At 36.3% G+C, this 17530-nt stretch overlaps 1 protein-coding gene across 5 annotated transcripts in view; it reads right to left on the bottom strand.

Annotated features, from left to right (window-relative positions):
- LOC150094665 (NPC intracellular cholesterol transporter 1-like) overlaps positions 1–17530 on the bottom strand; it is a 537686-nt gene that overhangs the window by 504691 nt on the left and 15465 nt on the right. For 2 of the 5 annotated variants that reach the window (XM_090411498.1, XM_090411503.1), the window contains exon 1: positions 2930–3198. The exons of the other annotated variants lie outside the window; for them this stretch is intronic. The gene's annotated coding sequence lies outside the window, so the exon portion shown is untranslated. Of the gene's footprint in view, positions 1–2929; positions 3199–17530 lie in introns of those variants that run through there. 5 annotated transcript variants of the gene reach the window in all.

Below are 17530 nucleotides of genomic sequence, written 5' to 3'. Positions count from 1 at the left end.
AGAAAGAGGCGTAATATGATTGAGACTTTCAGAAGTTTGTAAGGGTCATACAGGATTTCAGTTGGTGGAATTTAATTTTTGAGAATGGGGAAACAACAAGAGGGAATCCTTGGAAGCTGAGAATGAATGCAGCTAAGAAGGAGGTGAGGGCTGGAGTTTTCTCTCATAGGCGTGCGTGACTGAATGGATTGCTATTGGATGTTGTGAGTGCAAGCAGTGCAAATGAATTCAAGAATACGTATCATAGCTGATGCATGTATGTAGCCTCCCTAGATGCGTTCCTGACTCCCTGGAGGAGTCTGTTAATAATAATAATACTGTTACCTTATTTTAAAGTTTAAAATGTTTTATCGTACATTCACAGTATTTATTGTATTTACATATATACAATTCATCCATCTGTTCATTGGACATCATCAGATGCCACATGGTCACTTCGTTCCTTGGTGATGCGCCACACCAGTCCTCGCCAGGCGGTCGTTGTTGGTTCTCCTGGAGGCTTCAACTCTCTGAAGATCAGTCACTTAAGACACGCCATCCTTCTATATCATTAAAGGTCTATCCCCTTTCCCTATGAACTTGACCTTCTATTACTGTTTTAAGAAGTACTGCTTCCAACATATCGGATTTCTTTTGTCATTATCTTTAAAGAGCCTTAAAGTTCTACCAATCCTTTCTCACACCCATTCATTTGACTGCCTTTCAGTATATGATCTTCTGTAACATCGCATCAGCACAAAAGCGGCTATCCTTTTCTTATCAGATCAGGTTCTAAGTTTTACATCAATAAGTCGGTGTTGGAAAAACAGCGAATTATGGAGTTAGAGACCTGCCTGAAATCTGGAAGGATGTATCTGACTGTGGTTTTAGCAATTCCTAATGTTCAGAAGACATCAGAGGATAAACATTAATAATAGATCCAAGGTACTCGAACTTGCTGACTTTCTCAATTCTTTGGTCGTTAAGGTACAGTTTATTTCTCAGAAGCTCCCTTGTCTATATTTCCTTTGAGAACCATAATCTATGTCTTGCTGAGATTGAGTTGAAGCTTTCTGTTCTTACTGACCTCATTAAGTTTGTCATGGATTCGTCCTAGTTCTGCCTTATTATTACAATATCATCAGTGTACTTCAGACTACTGATGAGTCTCCCACTTATTCTAATTCCTGTATTCAGCTCACCTAATGCTACACACATAATATCACAGGTGAGGAGAAATAGGTAACCCTGCTTAACTCCCTTGCCAATCAGTTAATTCAACTTGTTCTTGCCGCGCAAGCAAGGACTTAGGAATACCTCAAAACAACGGTATGGTGTGTTCTCAGGAAACGATTGCATATGAAAGGCTACAAGGTGCAGTAAATGCAGGCACTACATTCCGGGGACAAAGAAAAAAAAAATAGACTTTTGCATAAAGATGTTGGATGACAATGCCTTCGCAGCATGACTCATTTTTCTCTGATGAATCAACTTTCGCTAAAGTGGTGAAGTGATCATCATAACGTGAAAATATGAGGGTGCTAAATCTCCACTTGAAAACATTGAACATGAAAACTCAACCACAGTGAACGTGATTTGTGCCATTTCTCTCAGGAAAAGTTATGGGTCTTTTTTCTTTGCCGAGGCAACAAAAACTGGGATGTCATACCTCGACATGTTACAAATCTAGTTGTTTCCTCATAATTCAAAGACGACTCTGCTGATTTCATACTCATGCAAGATGGGACATCGCCTCACTCTCACCGTAATGTCCGTAATTATCTCATTGAAAAATGGAGACCGTTAACTTGCCACCCTTACCCACCACATTGCAAGAACTTCGGCATCTAATTGTAGTAGCAGTGAATTCAGTAACTGTCGACCAGTTACAAAGAGTCTGGCAAGAAATGGACTATCGCTTTGATGTGTGTCGTATTACAGGAGGTGCATCCATAAAGTACATGAATAGCTGACAGTTTTCCGATATTTCAGATTTTTTCCTGTCAGGTGATATCATCGTCACCTGACAGGAAACCATCTTATACCGACGATGTAAGATGGTTTCGACAGTTCTACAGTCATTTTTGAGCCTCCGCAGTTGTTTTACTAGAACCCTTTGGTTGGAAAGACCTAGGTTCGAATCCCTCTATGAGATGAGGAACCTTTATCAGGTCTTTTCAATCAACTGGGGAGTCAGTGGCTTTGCTAGGGGAGGGCGACCCTCTCCGGGCGCCACTTTGAACCTTACCCTATACGTCGTTTTGACTTTTTATAGCATTTTTAGTATCTATTGAGAGGGGCGGCAAAAGCTCTAGCAACGCCACTGTGAGGAGTTATCGAGTCTCATACGAATGTATTAATTCATGAGCCATTACCTCTAATCAGGAGAGAGACTATCTTTCCTATGAACGGATGGATTGAAGAAGACAGTCACTTTTTTCGTTTTCGAAAGTTAACGAAAATTAAAAGTACGAATTTTTGTAACCCCCCCCCCCAAGAAACTTGCAATGGGTTATTGGAGACCGTCAGAAATTTTGTTGCGCTGCCTCAGTGATTTCGTTAGGACCAAGTGTTTTACTCCTCCTCTGGCACTACAGAATTTTTCCAATATGGTAGTTCCTTCCGGTTAAGATTATTAAATCTGAGGAAAGAGTTCACCGCTCGCATCTGTAACCATTATCTTCAAAATGAATTGTACAGGGTCACAATTCAGACATACGAAAACCGACCGATATTTAAAGAGAAATATTTGTGGATAAATTTTCTTTGATGTATTATGAATATCGTAACGATTGGTCATAAAAGCATATTAATTCATTAATGAGTTTTGATAAAGACAATACTGCAATATAATTGCTACTAAAAACACTTATTAAATAAAAAGAAAGATTGCCATTAAATCAAACTGAGAATATTATTTAATTGTAGAATTCTTTGGTAAAATACTCACGAAAAATATTCTTGCCACTCAAACAGTATTTTCGAAAACAATTTGTTGTCTGGCTGAAATATCTCAGCAGTCTAAAGTAGGCTACAGTTTGTAGACTATAGGTAACTCCGCATGCTGATAGTAATTAGTCAATTTCTAAGGACTATCACCAGATGAACTTCTTATTAATGTCGAAAATTATCTGTTTCATATCAGGGTAAGAGAATCAATAGTCTTGATACAAGGGTGCATTTTTGATTTCCCAGAAACATTAAACATACATACCAGAAGGAGGTACTTAAGAAAGGGCGTTATCTCAAGATATTCTCATTCCACACTTCCTGGAGTTACCGAAATGTTAAGGCGAAGTGCTGACATGGGTAAGAGTTAATTATTGACACAGTACAGATAAGACAGATCAAATGACGGAGTATAGGTAATTGTTGACAATGTACCTCAGGTGACTTCACGTGCAGATTAAGAATGTATTTAGTTCTAAGATACAGCATTTATTCAGTGCTTTAAGAGAAAATTACATTCCACACGTTTCCAAAGCAACGCAAGTTTGGATGACAGTCACTGATTTCCTTCATTTTGGAATATAAATAACTGGAAATATTTCAAAGAAAACAGTGAATGGATAAAAACGAACGGATTACTCCGGAACAAAGCACCTTTTTTTTATTTTACAACGCTGATGCAATGAAATTTTCACTGTGGATCAATAGATGGTAGATAATTACCATTGCTTGGCGTGAGATAACATTCTTGTTATTAGTGGAAGTGGCACATGCATCCTCTGTACTGGGCCACACGAAGTCAGACTTATAGCTTGAGTCTAGTCGCCGAGTAGAGGAACTTCTTCTAAGTTCCTGTTTCTAAGACCGGTTCCCGAGTTAGCTGAGCTCTGGCATAGGCAAACGGGTTTTTCATCCCATAAACTCAAGAAATCGACCATAGAACCCACATTATTTCAGATAGTAACATATCATGTTAGGTACTAAGAGAAGGCAGCACTTGTTTGCTGGTCTCTTTGCCGGTGGCTGCTTTAATTAGTGACAGACATGGGCCAGCTATCTACGATTGGCTACCGGTGGAGACTGAACTGCCCACTTAGTCTCCAAAAAGCTAGATAGAGTTTAAAAGGCCTCACCTACTCCCCATAAGGGAATAAAAGACGTTAGTCTATTATTATTATATTTTTTTTCATTTATTATTTTTTACCTGGTCTGGAAACCCTGTTCTAGAGACCAAACATGAAACATTTTCAAGCCACTTCAGGCTTCCAAAAGACAACCCATGTTCCAGTAGGATTCGAACCAGTAGCCTGCTGGTTGGAGGGCAGATATGCCAATCACTCAGCCAATCAGGCTGGCAAAATATTCAGTAGCAATGTGCAAGCAATCTTTCATGGGTGGGATTCACATAAAGAAATATGTAAACGAAGTATGAAAATGATGAGTTACAGAGCACAGAAACGGAATAAATCTGCGTGCACCGGGTGAAAAAGTGGAATCTGAACGATGGTCACAAAGCAGTTAGAATTTAGTACAATTTTGGACACGCATTGTCCTCCATTTGTTTATTTTTTTTCTTTTAAAGAAGTTAAATTAAGAATACTTTCCTCGTGTTTTAAATAAATAACATTTTAAAAAAAGTTCTGTTATACTGTAGTAATAAAATATTTTAATATATTTTTAAAATGTATTATTATTTAAGTAAGATAGAGACAAGCTTCACATCCTGATTTACGCTCACGCGCAGACCCACACTGCACCGTGTAGGTGTTCAAACCGAAATCCTTCGGAATAGGATGGTTAATCCTTATTCCAGGAGTGTCTTATGTCGGTAGAACATAAGACACTCCTGTAAGGTTTGCTTGTTCTGAAGGACGAAAACCCCTCTACCACCGTATGAGACGCTAACTCGCTTTTAGTCGAGTGAGACTAGATAAAGGTTCCTCACGTCATGGACGGAATCGAGCCCAGAAGGGCTTCGTCTATACCGACTGAGTTACAGAGGCACATATTTCAATTTTATTTATTTCCGATCATGCATATATTTTCTACACCTAATTGGTATCTTAAAAAATTAACAATTATACACAGATAGAAAAGTGAATAACTTTTTGTTTTAATAACAATGAATAGGTCAATGCTTTTTCTGATGTGAATTACAGCAGAATAAGTATATTTCTTTGATCCGATATTTCTAGTACAAGAATTGTTACCGTCTCATATCTGTGTGAAGAAAGAGGAATTAAGCGCGCGCGCACACACACACACACACACACACACACACACACAGAGTGGATTGGGAGACGTCAATTTCAAAAAATATAATAGTCAAATTCAATGTTCACGTGATATATGTACCGACAGGCGAATTAGGTATCAGACTACATGCCATATATTAGACTAACATCAGTCAAAGGAATAAATCTTATCTCTAAAATCTAAACAATTGTACCCAAAAATCTTCCAATTTCAAAATCACCTTAGCAACGAATATATACGCATATACGAATTTTTTTTTTTTTTTTTTTTTCAAATAGTCTCTGCAAACTTCACTGCTACCCTTCCAAGCAAGACTTGTCCTGGTGGGTAGCACACGGGAATTCACCAGTGAAGTAGATAACATACTGTAAATTACAGACAGACAGACATCCCAATTTGCTCCATATATGGCGGCTTGAAACAAACAAACAATCACTTCTTTAACTACTGTCCTCTAATAAGAGGTATCTGATTTCGCATTAGTTGACAAAATATACCAATATATACCATCATTTAATCTGCCAATCACTACTACTACCACCAACGCCATCTACCGACCACCACTAGTATTTTTTTTTTTTTTTATGGAGCGGAAACAGAACGCACAAAATCCAGCAACCAAGTTATATTCCATGATAATCAGAGCCTTCCACAGCTTCTATCTCTAAATTTCTGCCTTTATAACAATCGATTTCGGAAAACTCTCAGTTCATATAGTATTGGTGCACGACAAGAAATGACAGAATTCTAATTTTTCTGACACTTCATTTGTTTACCTTTAGTAACTTCAGAACCAGCAAGTAATCCAATGAATAATGTAATGTTCTTAGAGGGGATGGAGTCCTATGAACCCCTGGGCAGAGAAGGCTAAATCATGGCAGGCTAGCCTTGAAAGGGGGCTCCCACTCAGGTATTGACTCCCTACTCTTCCCTCTTTCTTTTGCGTTTCAGGAATAGTACTGCAGAGCATAGCAATTCAGATATTAAATGTTGGAACGAACCTATGAGTGATACTTTGTCACTGATTTTCTTGGTTATAGACTTTTGTTCTTTTTTTTTTTTTTAATAAACTTGAATTGTATGGGTGGGGGGGGGGGATGGTCTGCAGACACCGAGGCAATTTTAAGTTGATAAATCAAAGTTAGATAGGTCTAAATGGCCTCGCCTACTCCCGTATACGGGAATAAAAAGGCGTTAGCTGATTATTATTATTTTTTTTAAATCAAGGAAAAGCAGTGAAAACGATTCGTCAGTATTTAGTAAGACGCCATTAATGCAGGAGAGGCATTGAACATCGACTAAGACTGGAAAACGTTATACACTAGCAAAAGAAAGAGAAAAATGTTATCAAGCTTCCGGATCCCATACTTGTGTCAACTGAAAAGTGGCATGATAACAAAACTGCACGATCACGTTTGCGGAGCTCAGATGGATATCGAAAAGACGATATTAGAGGTGGGGAAGATGTTTCATGGTCATGCAACTCTTCATAAAACCAGAGTGTTTCCTAACCAGTGACTTTGATGCAAACGATTCTTAAGTTAGTGAAACTACTTAGCGAAGGGTCGGGCCGCAAGTGTAATGTGTATCTTGTGGAAGTCTACCGCATACAATATTCTTGCCAACGCTTTAGAGATGACGAATTGCCTATAAGGCAGTGAAATCTGGTGGAAGCATGATTACTGCGCAAGGTTATTTTTATGTATCTTATTTAATGACCTCGATGTCCACAAATCTGTTGTTTCGAAAATTTTAACCTCAGGAACACAAAACGCGTCAGGAATTCATTCCAGTAATGAGATTATTGTGCTAAAGGCGTTTTTCTTTTGGAAGGGAAAAAAAAAAGTTAGATGAACTGAGAAAAGTAATGGATCCGCTAATACTTCCATAGCATCATCTCATACTTATTTCAATAAATCATATTTTCATTACATTTGGGATTAAAAAATAAATAGTAATAGAAACACGTCACTAGGTGCTGGCTATCAGACATGATAATAACCATCGCGAAATACGTTCTCAAGCGTTATTGGTTCACAATAGTGGTATACAGCGACCACTGGTTTAATTTATCTAAACATGCACAGCCATGTTCTGCGCTGTAATAATATCAAGTACGCATCGAAATATACATCCACTTCGGGTACATTCTGAACACTTATCACATACATTAATAGCATAAGCAGTTTTTTTTTTTTTTTGAAATAGAAGTAAGCCCAACGGAGTTGCTTACTTCACTAAAAAGTGTCTTCCCTTCCTAAAGGAAGGGGGGAGGGGGAGGAAACGTTTTAGTGATTGCTGTAATTAACTTCTTATCCGGGGGCGGCTCGTGCATAGGCACTACGGAACTGAAGCACTCCCAAATTTTCTCGATATATAAATATATTTATATTTGCTTGTAATATTTAATTTTATCATCAACATCCTATACAATTCTCTTATTTTGTATAAAATAATAATAAAAATCCATCTTGTAGCACTTAGGAGGGCGAAGGATGCTAGCAGCACTGTGTTTACCACAATGCACGTCCAATAGATAGCTATTAGCGTAATGCGGCACTGTCTGTTGCGCAGTTCAACTGTTATTTATATGCAGTTTGTGCCAATAGCAGAGTGTTCATAGTACTTATCGTGTTCACTTCGTCTCTTTTAAATATTTGGACATTACAATTAAAGACATAACATTTGTTATAGCTTTTATTTTAGAACATTATTGGGGTTATGATAATGGATTTTATTTTTAAGTAATTTTGAATTATACCGAACTGTATCATTTTATCGATAATAAACAATATTTTTTCATGTTTAATTTTACCATAATTTTGATATTTTATTCAAACACGTATACACTGTACTGACAGTGTGTATGTATATTTCGAAACTTGCAGCACCGCCACGATTTCAAGCCACGACCCGCCACGTTCTTATCACCATTTATATCTCAATAACTTAATTCAATAAATACAATATCTTTATCAACTACATGCTGGTTTATTTACTGGAAGTCATGGCTAGAAAAATGCCTCCTCTCTTTGGGAAATGAAACAACGTTTAAGATATTACTTTTTTTAAATATTTTTGACAATTAACTGACGTCAGTTTAATAATTGCAAGCGTTCATACTTCTGATGTATTAATGTCATTGAGACAAATATTACATCTGCACAGTGTATTGTAAAATGCAAAAAAAATGACAGTATACCATTATTATAACGTGACAACACCTCTTATTCCACATACACAATCCACGGTATACACCGTAATCTTCTTCTCCCTCCCACAATAGCATTTTTATTTACTGAGTGTGTTCAATGGACAATTTGCCTGTATAGGGATGAAAAACCACAGTTTCCAAAAATGACCTTCCACCTCCATATAAAAGATCGGTTAACTCACTTTCAACTGAAAGAGCCCAAATTAAGATTTCTTTCGTCATGACGGGAATTGAACTCGGATCTTTGCCAATCGAGGGGTGCAATGTCTTTTTTTTTTTCCCTAAACTGCACTACTGCGGAGCTCATGTATACGACTTATTTCTATTCCATTGAAGTGTTTATCATTATTTAGTATTATTCATAGAGGCTTATACCAAAATTTATTTATGTCAAATTAAGAAAGAATGGAAAAATCAATCCATTGCGCAAAGTAAACATCGAAAATTAACTCGGTGACGTATGATACACATGCACAGAGTAAACCGTAAGAATATCGGAGGGGGCAGGAGTGTCATGTTAACTTTAATTATCAACTAATAATCTATTTGTAATTCAAGACAAATATCTATATACATTAGAAGACGTAGTATTTAAACAACTTCGAACAAGAAAATGCTTATTGTAATGAAATAAAGAGTTCTTGTCACAACAGACTATATTTGATATTACTAAATAAACTGCACACAAAGGAAATAAAATATATTATGACACCATTCCTTCTTGGCAGTCTCTGTTGGGCAATTTCTCTCTGTACGACCTTGCGCAGTGACATTCCACAGTCTCCAGACAATTTTAATGACTCGCTTTTCGACTCTATTTCCTTATCACTTGGATATCCAAGGCCTGCGCACAGAAATACAGATATGGCTTGACTAGTCCTTTGTATAGCAGCATTGCCACCTCCTTATGTTAGTATCCTTCGCATTATGTCACCAATTTTATGAGTAAATTTAAAATTTTTGCAGTGAATCCAATGATCCTCTACTCACTACCACCCCCAGATCCCCCCCCCCAACACACTACACCTTGTTCCATCTGCTCTAGCCAAGGAGTATGACTTTACACTTAGCAACAATGAATTAATTCCCTATTAAAACCATTGTGCAAGCTCTAAAGAATTATGCCGTTGTAATCATGAATGGTTTGCTTCCGCAAGATAAAGATAATGTAAAAAAAAATCTGCTTAAAATATGTTGGATACAGAGAACATTAAATTCATCATTCAAAAATTGTTTCAGAGAGGTTTAGGTAAAAACACAGACTTCATATATATACCGTATTTTTCCAAGTATAAGACAATACTTTTTTCTAAAATTTTTAGACCAAAAATTGGGGGTCGTCTTATACACGGGGATAAGAGGTTGAGAGACCGGCGGTTGCCGTGGCTAAAGTGCCGGTACCTTGTCTCCGTGAACAGGCTTCCGCCAATCACTGCTTTTGTTAACTCAATCGACTGACTTCATTTACGGCTGATTCTGAATAAACCAATCAGAACTCTGTAAGCATTCACACGTTCTGCAACTCGTTGGCGGGGTAAGTTAATGCATTAACAATATTTCGAGCACTAGCCCATAAAAATGTCCGAAAATAAAAATAAATAAAAAAAAAATTATAAAAAAAAACGATTGCTATATTCTTCAAAATTCAACTTAAAAGTCGTCAATTACGCCAAAGAACATGAAAATAAAGCTTCAGAGAGACAGTTTGTACCTCCTCCTACTGAGTGTATGATTAGACAGTGGAGAAAACAGGAAGAACAAGTATTCAAGATGTCAAAAAAAGAAGAGGGCCTTAAGAAGAAAACCAGTAAAATGGCCAAACTTGGAACAGAGGCTTAAGATTTGGATTATGGAGCAGCGCCAGAGTGGGATATGTGTGTCAACCAAGCTTATTCAATATGAAACAAAAAGATTTGCAAGAAAAATTAACATTGTTGATTTCACAGGAAAGGCAAAATGGTGCTTCAACTTCTTGAGGAGAGAAAAGTTGGCCATGAGAACACAAACCAAGTTAGCCCATAAAATGCCTTCATGAAGTTCTTCAAGAAATGTGGAATCAGCAATGCCATGGATGGAAATGAGGATGATCTCATTTATATAGACCGTGACTCAGAAGGCAGCAGTGATGCAGTAGAGGTTGAAGAAAGTGATATGTCTGGAACTATGCATAATTTCTTAGTATGTATCTTAAAAATATTACCTAATTACTAAATATACTTTGAATATTTTAAAAAATGTCAAATGTGTTCTGTTTTATGTTTAAAATATTGATTTCTTAATTTTGGGTTCGAAAAATTAGGGTTCGTCTTATACACAGAAAAATACGGTATGTACTTAATCAAACACAAGCATCATGTTGATCTGGCTGATGTGTTGTCTTTCATCTCAAGTTAAGCTGTTAAAAAAAACTACAGACTGCTGACTGTTAAACTTTAATTCTTACTGTACCACGTGGATAAGAGAATCATTTCCTACGCTTCTCTGAACTTCCGGAGTAACTTATCAGATATAAGACATTTTGGTTTTACTGCCAACTAAAAAATATTCAAGGTCCGCTAGGCACAGTGGATGCTGTGAACTCCTGGCTTCTTTAATATTAATGATGAGCCTTGATGATCGTAGAGTGACGGATACTTTGTTTATACAAATTAAGATTTGTACTATTTTTATGCTATTTTATTTCAAAACCTGAATTTTCCTGCGTGATATTCATTTTTTTTTTAATGTAAAGTAATAAAAGATAGCATCTCTGCATTTATGAATTTTCTTAACTACTGGATGCCTCTCTAAGTGTATATTATAACATGTTAATGACAGTAAGCGTATTGTATACTCTCACTTTCTTATACAAAAAGGTGATCGACAGAATAATCTAATCTTGAAACAACACAGTATAAGTTGCCTTCATCTCTCTAAACAATGTACGAGCTATTTTATAAAATTACTTTAGCCACCTCATAAGCCATTAAAGTAGACAGGAAATGACAATACATACTGTGCTTGTGGAATTTGTTATGCAGAACAGATGGAAGCTCATGAGAAATTCGTATAAGTGAATATAGAGATGTACAGGGAAAAAATAATCATAATCTATTCGTGCCCGTGCACACAACCAGGGAGAAATATAACGTTATATAGCTGCAAACCGAAATGTCTCGTATCTCATATAATTAGTTACATCTGGAACTTTAAAAAAGTATGGAAGTATAAAAGTTTTGCGGTAGGTACAGTGTACAATTCAGAGGGCCTGGACAGAAAGTCGAATTCCCAATGATCTGAATAGAGCTCTTATAGTATCTATCTATAAAAAAGGGAATAAAGCTGAATGTGGGAATTACAGAAGAATTTCTCTACTAAGTGATACAGCTACGATTTAAGTATGCATTCGTGAGAATATGACAAGGATCTGTACTTAAGTTTTGTAGATCTAGAAAAGGCATAGGTGTCCCAGAAAAAGCTCTTCAGAACACTACAATTATATGGAGTAAATGGAACATTATACAGTGCAATACATCATCTATATTTAAGTTGTCAGCAGTTAGAATTGAAGGAAATATGGGAAGATGGTTTGATATAAAATCAGGGGTAAGACAGGGATGCACAATATCTTATTCATCACCTATATCGATCACATTATAAAGGAAATGCAATTAGGCCTGATATTAGAATTGGACATGTCAAACTTAGCTGTTTGCTTTATGCAGATGAAGTTATACTAGTCCTAAACACATCTAGTGCATGTCTCCAGGATTCTCTAACTAAATTGAATAACAGAACAAGTTTGGCAGGAAAATCAGCAATAAAAAGACCAAAAACTTTGAAAATAGGTAGGAACACAGAAAACTTCAACTGCATTCTGAATGGAGATCCTATAGAACAAGTAAAATATTTCAGCTATTAAGTCACAGTTTTTAGTGAAGATGGCAGATTAAAATCAGAGCAAAACTGGTATAGTGGATAGCCAGCTGAATAAATTTATATGGAATTTGACAAAACACCAAACTAGCACTATACAAGACAGTGTTTAAACTAGTTTTAAAGTTACGGATCTGAGAGTTGGGTTAGAAATAAAGCACTTAAAGACTAGAGACCACAGATATGAGGGTTCTGAGAAAAATAATTAGGGAAGCGAACCGATGGCATCAATGGCAGAATCATATCAAAAATGAAGATATTAGAAAGGAACTTGGCACTGTTAGCATCCAACAATGTGTAAGCAGAACTAATCTAAGGCGGTATGGTCACTTAAATAAAATGGATGAGGAAAGGTTAGCAAAAACAGGTATTTGATGCGAAGATAGCAGGAAAGAGACCCAGAGGAAGATCAAAGTGGACTGATTCAGTTAGAAGTCCCTTAGAAGAACAGGATGTTAGATACGATAATATTGGAGTACTCACAAGTAATAGACTAATTTTGAGCAAAACTGTGAATAGGAGATTAATAATAATGTAAATTTAATCATGTAGTGCTGTCATAGTAACCTAAATACCCATTGGGGTACATATTGAATTAATCAATTTCCTGATAAAATGTTGGAAATGATTCCTTCAACTAATAGGAATCAAGATTTAATGTCTAGCCGTGGAAGCCTGCTCATAAAAACACTTTAACCTAACAGAGATGGAACATGAAAGACAACAGGTCAGCCAGATCAACATTGATACTCGGATTTGATCATGTGCTTTATCCGAATGGCGTAGCTAAAATGTTAAATATAGAGAAAATGAAGTATGTTTCTTTATCCTGAAGAAACAGGTTAAAGAACAAACTATTATTTATAACTTCTGTTATACTGTAGATACACCGTGCAATCTTAAGTTTCATTTATTTTAATGCCATTTCCGATTAGAAACAAATTGAGAACTAGCTCTACATTAAGTAGGCTAAAGGCTACAAAATCTGGGAACTCTGTTCTGGAGACCAAACACGGCATTTTATAATTTCTAGCTGTTCCTGTTCGCCTAAGTTACATCAGCTATAAAAATTACATCAATAGAAATTAATAATGCTCTTTAAAAGGTTAAGGTGTAATGATAAGACTTGATTACTAGATAATAATAATGCTGCTTATTTATATCTCAGCTTAAAACTTTTAAGTTGAGATAGTTTTGCAATATCTTATTTTATTTAACGAAGTTTGGCTGCTATAAAAAATTAATCTTTTTTTTTCTTTTTTACATGGAATCTGATTGCAGTTATGAATCTAATAGATATGTATGACGCAATCTTTTTTCAGCAATTTTATTTCTTTGGATGATTACATCACTATTACTAATATTCTGAATATAAATTACCTCCACGTTCAAAGAGCATAGTTCACTAAATGACACAGCGCATTTTACTTATCTGGTGATACAGAACCGAGGATCTAATTTCATAGGATTGGCATCAACTGTATATATAGGCTCATTAACTCCTTATAGAATCCTGTATTTATTTAAAAGTGCTTTATCGTTCTTCTATTATGAAGTAAACAAAAGTAATATTAAGCATTTTTCTTATCAGCAGTATTTTTTATTCGGAGATAGACATTACTTTTCTCTGATCGAAGGACACAGAAACTCAGTTAACAACGGGCTATTATTGATTGCTATGATTATTTTTTGTTCTTCTCTGATAAAAACAACTATTGAATATAGGTTAGTGTCAAATACGCATAAAAAATCTGATAACTAATAATCTGGCCTTGATGGTTAAGTGGATAGCGTTACGGCCCTGAAACAATCAGCCTATGGGTTCGATTTCCCCCAGTAGGCAGGATATTTGCAGTGTTCAGTTGGTGTTGGAATAAATTTCATTGTTCGATGTGAAATCATCTTCCTTATTATATGCCTGAAGTGACTTGAAACTTCCATTTTGGTCTCTTCAACAGGGCGTCTAGATTATCTAACTCCCAACTCACCGACAATACCAATCTTAAATGTACCGCATTATTATTAGTAGACGTATAAGATCATCACTTTGATACAAGCGGAAAGAGACAACATTTTTATGCCCAACTGTAGGCATTATAATTATGAAAAGTGTTTGTGCTAAAACGATGCAGGTCGGAGCGTCTCCTCGTCCTCCCCCAAGTGATTTGCACGCGGGTTCATCCTCTTTTGGAGGGCTGTTTTCTTACCACAGCGACCTGATTTGGTTCTTCCCTCAATAAAAAGTCCATTCTTAAATGGACTTTTTATTGAGGGAAATTTTTATTCTTTGAACTAAAGACGTGTTACAGACGTCTTTGTATGTTAAGGGGTTAAAGTAGTCTGGTCCCTCGGCTGATGAAGCAGCTAGAAAAGAAGACTATCAAAAAAAGATTGAAAGTATTCTTTTCTAGCTGCTTCATCAGCCGAGTGACCAGACTACTTTAACCTCTTAACATACAAAGACGTCTGTGACACGTCTTTAGTTTATTGCACCAAAATTGATTTTGAATTTTGGTTTCACATATAAATACAACTGAATATAGACGCTAGACAATCTTGTGCCTATTTCCTTTCAGCCAAGAAGAGTTGCCAACGGCGTGTTATCGGCTATTTCGTTTGCACAAATTCATCATTATTCTTCAAATAATGATGAATTTGATCCAGCAAATCACCCTCGCCCAAAAAATTGGCAGAAAAACGACCGCTTTCTGATTTTTAATTGGTACGTTAAGGGGTTAATGCTGTCAAACTCGGCAGTCCCTCTACATCTCTTGAAAAATATAAGGGATGTATTTCTGTTTACCAAATGTACACCATCGCATGTATTCATGTGGATGATCTACTAAAGAATTCAAATTTCATATTATTGCATTCAATTTAACTGTTTTCATTTTAGTTTTATATATAAATAGTAAATTATTAAATAATTTTAAGTGATATTAAAATTTACTGTACAGTTACTATTTAAATTTAATATCAGTTTAATAAAAATTTTAGTAATTTATAAAATTCATTTTTATTAAATATTTTGAAACATCTTGAAAAATATATTAATTTATAAAATAGCGGCCTGTATAATCATTTTTCTGCATCCAATAAGAAGGATATATAGGTAAACCTCGCTTATGCGAATTCGATATGCGCGATTGAGTCAAATGCGCGTGATTAATCAGTTAACTCGATTTCTTACGTCATGTGAAAATATCTGCTTGCTGTAGATTGGCGACAAAACCCGGTGATACGGATGTCAAATGCTTCGAAAAATGCTTCAAATGGAGTATACGTCAAATGCTTCAAAAATGTGCTTCAAATGTTTCGAAAAGCTGTACGTCATTAAGAGACATGAAAGTGCCGCTAGTAATACAATGATTGTGCGAGACCTGGGATACAGCGAGTCTACAGTTTGGTCGCTATTAAATAAAGAACAAAGAATAGAAAGTAAAGTTAATACTGCTTCTTTAAACATGCAGATCACCCGAAATAGCAGCCATTTAATGATCGAGATGGAGCGTCTTTTATCACTCTGGAGGATTATAACCAAAAAATAATACCTCTTAGTACAGGGAATATTCAGGCAAAAGTTCCCAATCTTTTTATCTCGTTGAAAAAGACCAAATTTCAAGAGAAATGTGAAAGCTTTACTGCGAGTTTAGAATGGTTTGACCGTTTAAAAATAGAGCCGGACTGCATTACGTAAGAATAACTGGGAAATCTGCTAGTGCCTGAAGATTCTGTGGCCATGTTCCCTGAAGAATTGCAAGGATAATTCAGGAGGGTGATTATGACGAACGGCAAATGTTCAACGTCGACGAAACTGGTCTCTTTTGGAAGAGTATACCAACAAAAACTTTCCTAGCTAAACCTGAAACATGTCAACCAGGATACGAAGTATCTAAAGATCCTCTTACGCTTTTATTAGGAGGCAATACAGAAGGCGACTTTAAACTCAAGCCTATGTTAGTTTATCGTGGGCAAAATCCAAGATCTAACATTATTGAAGAAATCAGCACATTGGAAAAGAACTTGGATTTAATGAACTGGATAATGAAGATGTAAGAAACTTGCTCGATTCCCATTTTGAACATTTTAGCGAGAATGATCGCCTTCAACTACAAGAACAGCGTGCATGTGGAGAGATAAGGAGTGCGAACAAGAAGAGAATGTTACGACTAAGAAGCTAACTGCAAATGAACTTGAGCTAGTTTTCAATCATATTGAGTATGCTAAGGAAATTTTGTTTGATGCTGATTCCGATATGGAACGAAGCTTTGAAGTTCGCCGAAATCTTGATAAAGCGATCGCCAGCTATCGCGCAAATTTCATGACAACATGAAAAAAAAAAAAGTCGAGCACTACTCAAACATCTTTATTTGATTTTTTTGTAAAATAAGTAGCTCAATCAAATGCTTAAATTTTTATTTCATGTCTAAACAAATGATTTTTATTAACTTTGATGATTTTATCCTCTAATATAGCTTATACTGTATTTTTTTCCAAATTTACGCTAACTGATGGACGAATTATAATTATTCCTATTGTTTATTGTATTCGCTTAATGCGATATCTCTTAGCATGTATTAATTTATGGGTTAATTAATCGCGTTAAGCGAGGTTTTCCCGTACTGTCATATCTTTAGTATTCGGTAAACAAGTGCACATCATTCATACACAGCTTGGAAAGAAGTCATCGGACACCATAGTGTAAGGAACAAACAGCCATAGCGCCCACCTTAATAAGATGTAAGACCTCCTTTCGCTGCGATAACTCCAACAATCCTACGGGCATACTTCACACAAGCGTACAATAGCTATCAATGGAAATTTTAGACCATTCTTCCTGTTGGCATGCAATGAGGTCCTGGATGATTGTGGGGCGGACGTCTCATGACCTTATCCAACCATTTCGTTAATCCCACAGATTTTCGCTAGGATTGAGACCAGAGCTCTGTGGAGACCAGTCAATTGTGGTGACGTTCATGTCCACAAACTACGCTGTTACTGCAGCAGCCTTATGACAAGGTTCATTGTCTGTCTGAAAAAAAAAGGCAAAGGTCAATTCCGGAGAAACTGCACAAAGTAGGAGGCATTGCATTGACACAGAGGTCCGAGGCCAAACCCCAAAATCAGAAACATGCCATCACACCGCCACCTCAGAATTTCATAGTTGGAGTTATGCACTCTGGTATGAGACGTTCACCGGGCATCCGCCACATCCAC

The sequence above is a fragment of the Typopeltis vanoorti genome, chromosome 21 (genome assembly GCF_054136105.1).
Source record: "Typopeltis vanoorti isolate ZY-2024b chromosome 21, IOZ_Tvanoo_1.0, whole genome shotgun sequence".
NCBI lineage: Eukaryota > Metazoa > Arthropoda > Arachnida > Uropygi > Thelyphonidae > Typopeltis > Typopeltis vanoorti.
The sequence above is the reverse complement of the archived record's forward strand: the minus strand, read 5'-3'. Positions and strand labels throughout refer to the sequence as shown.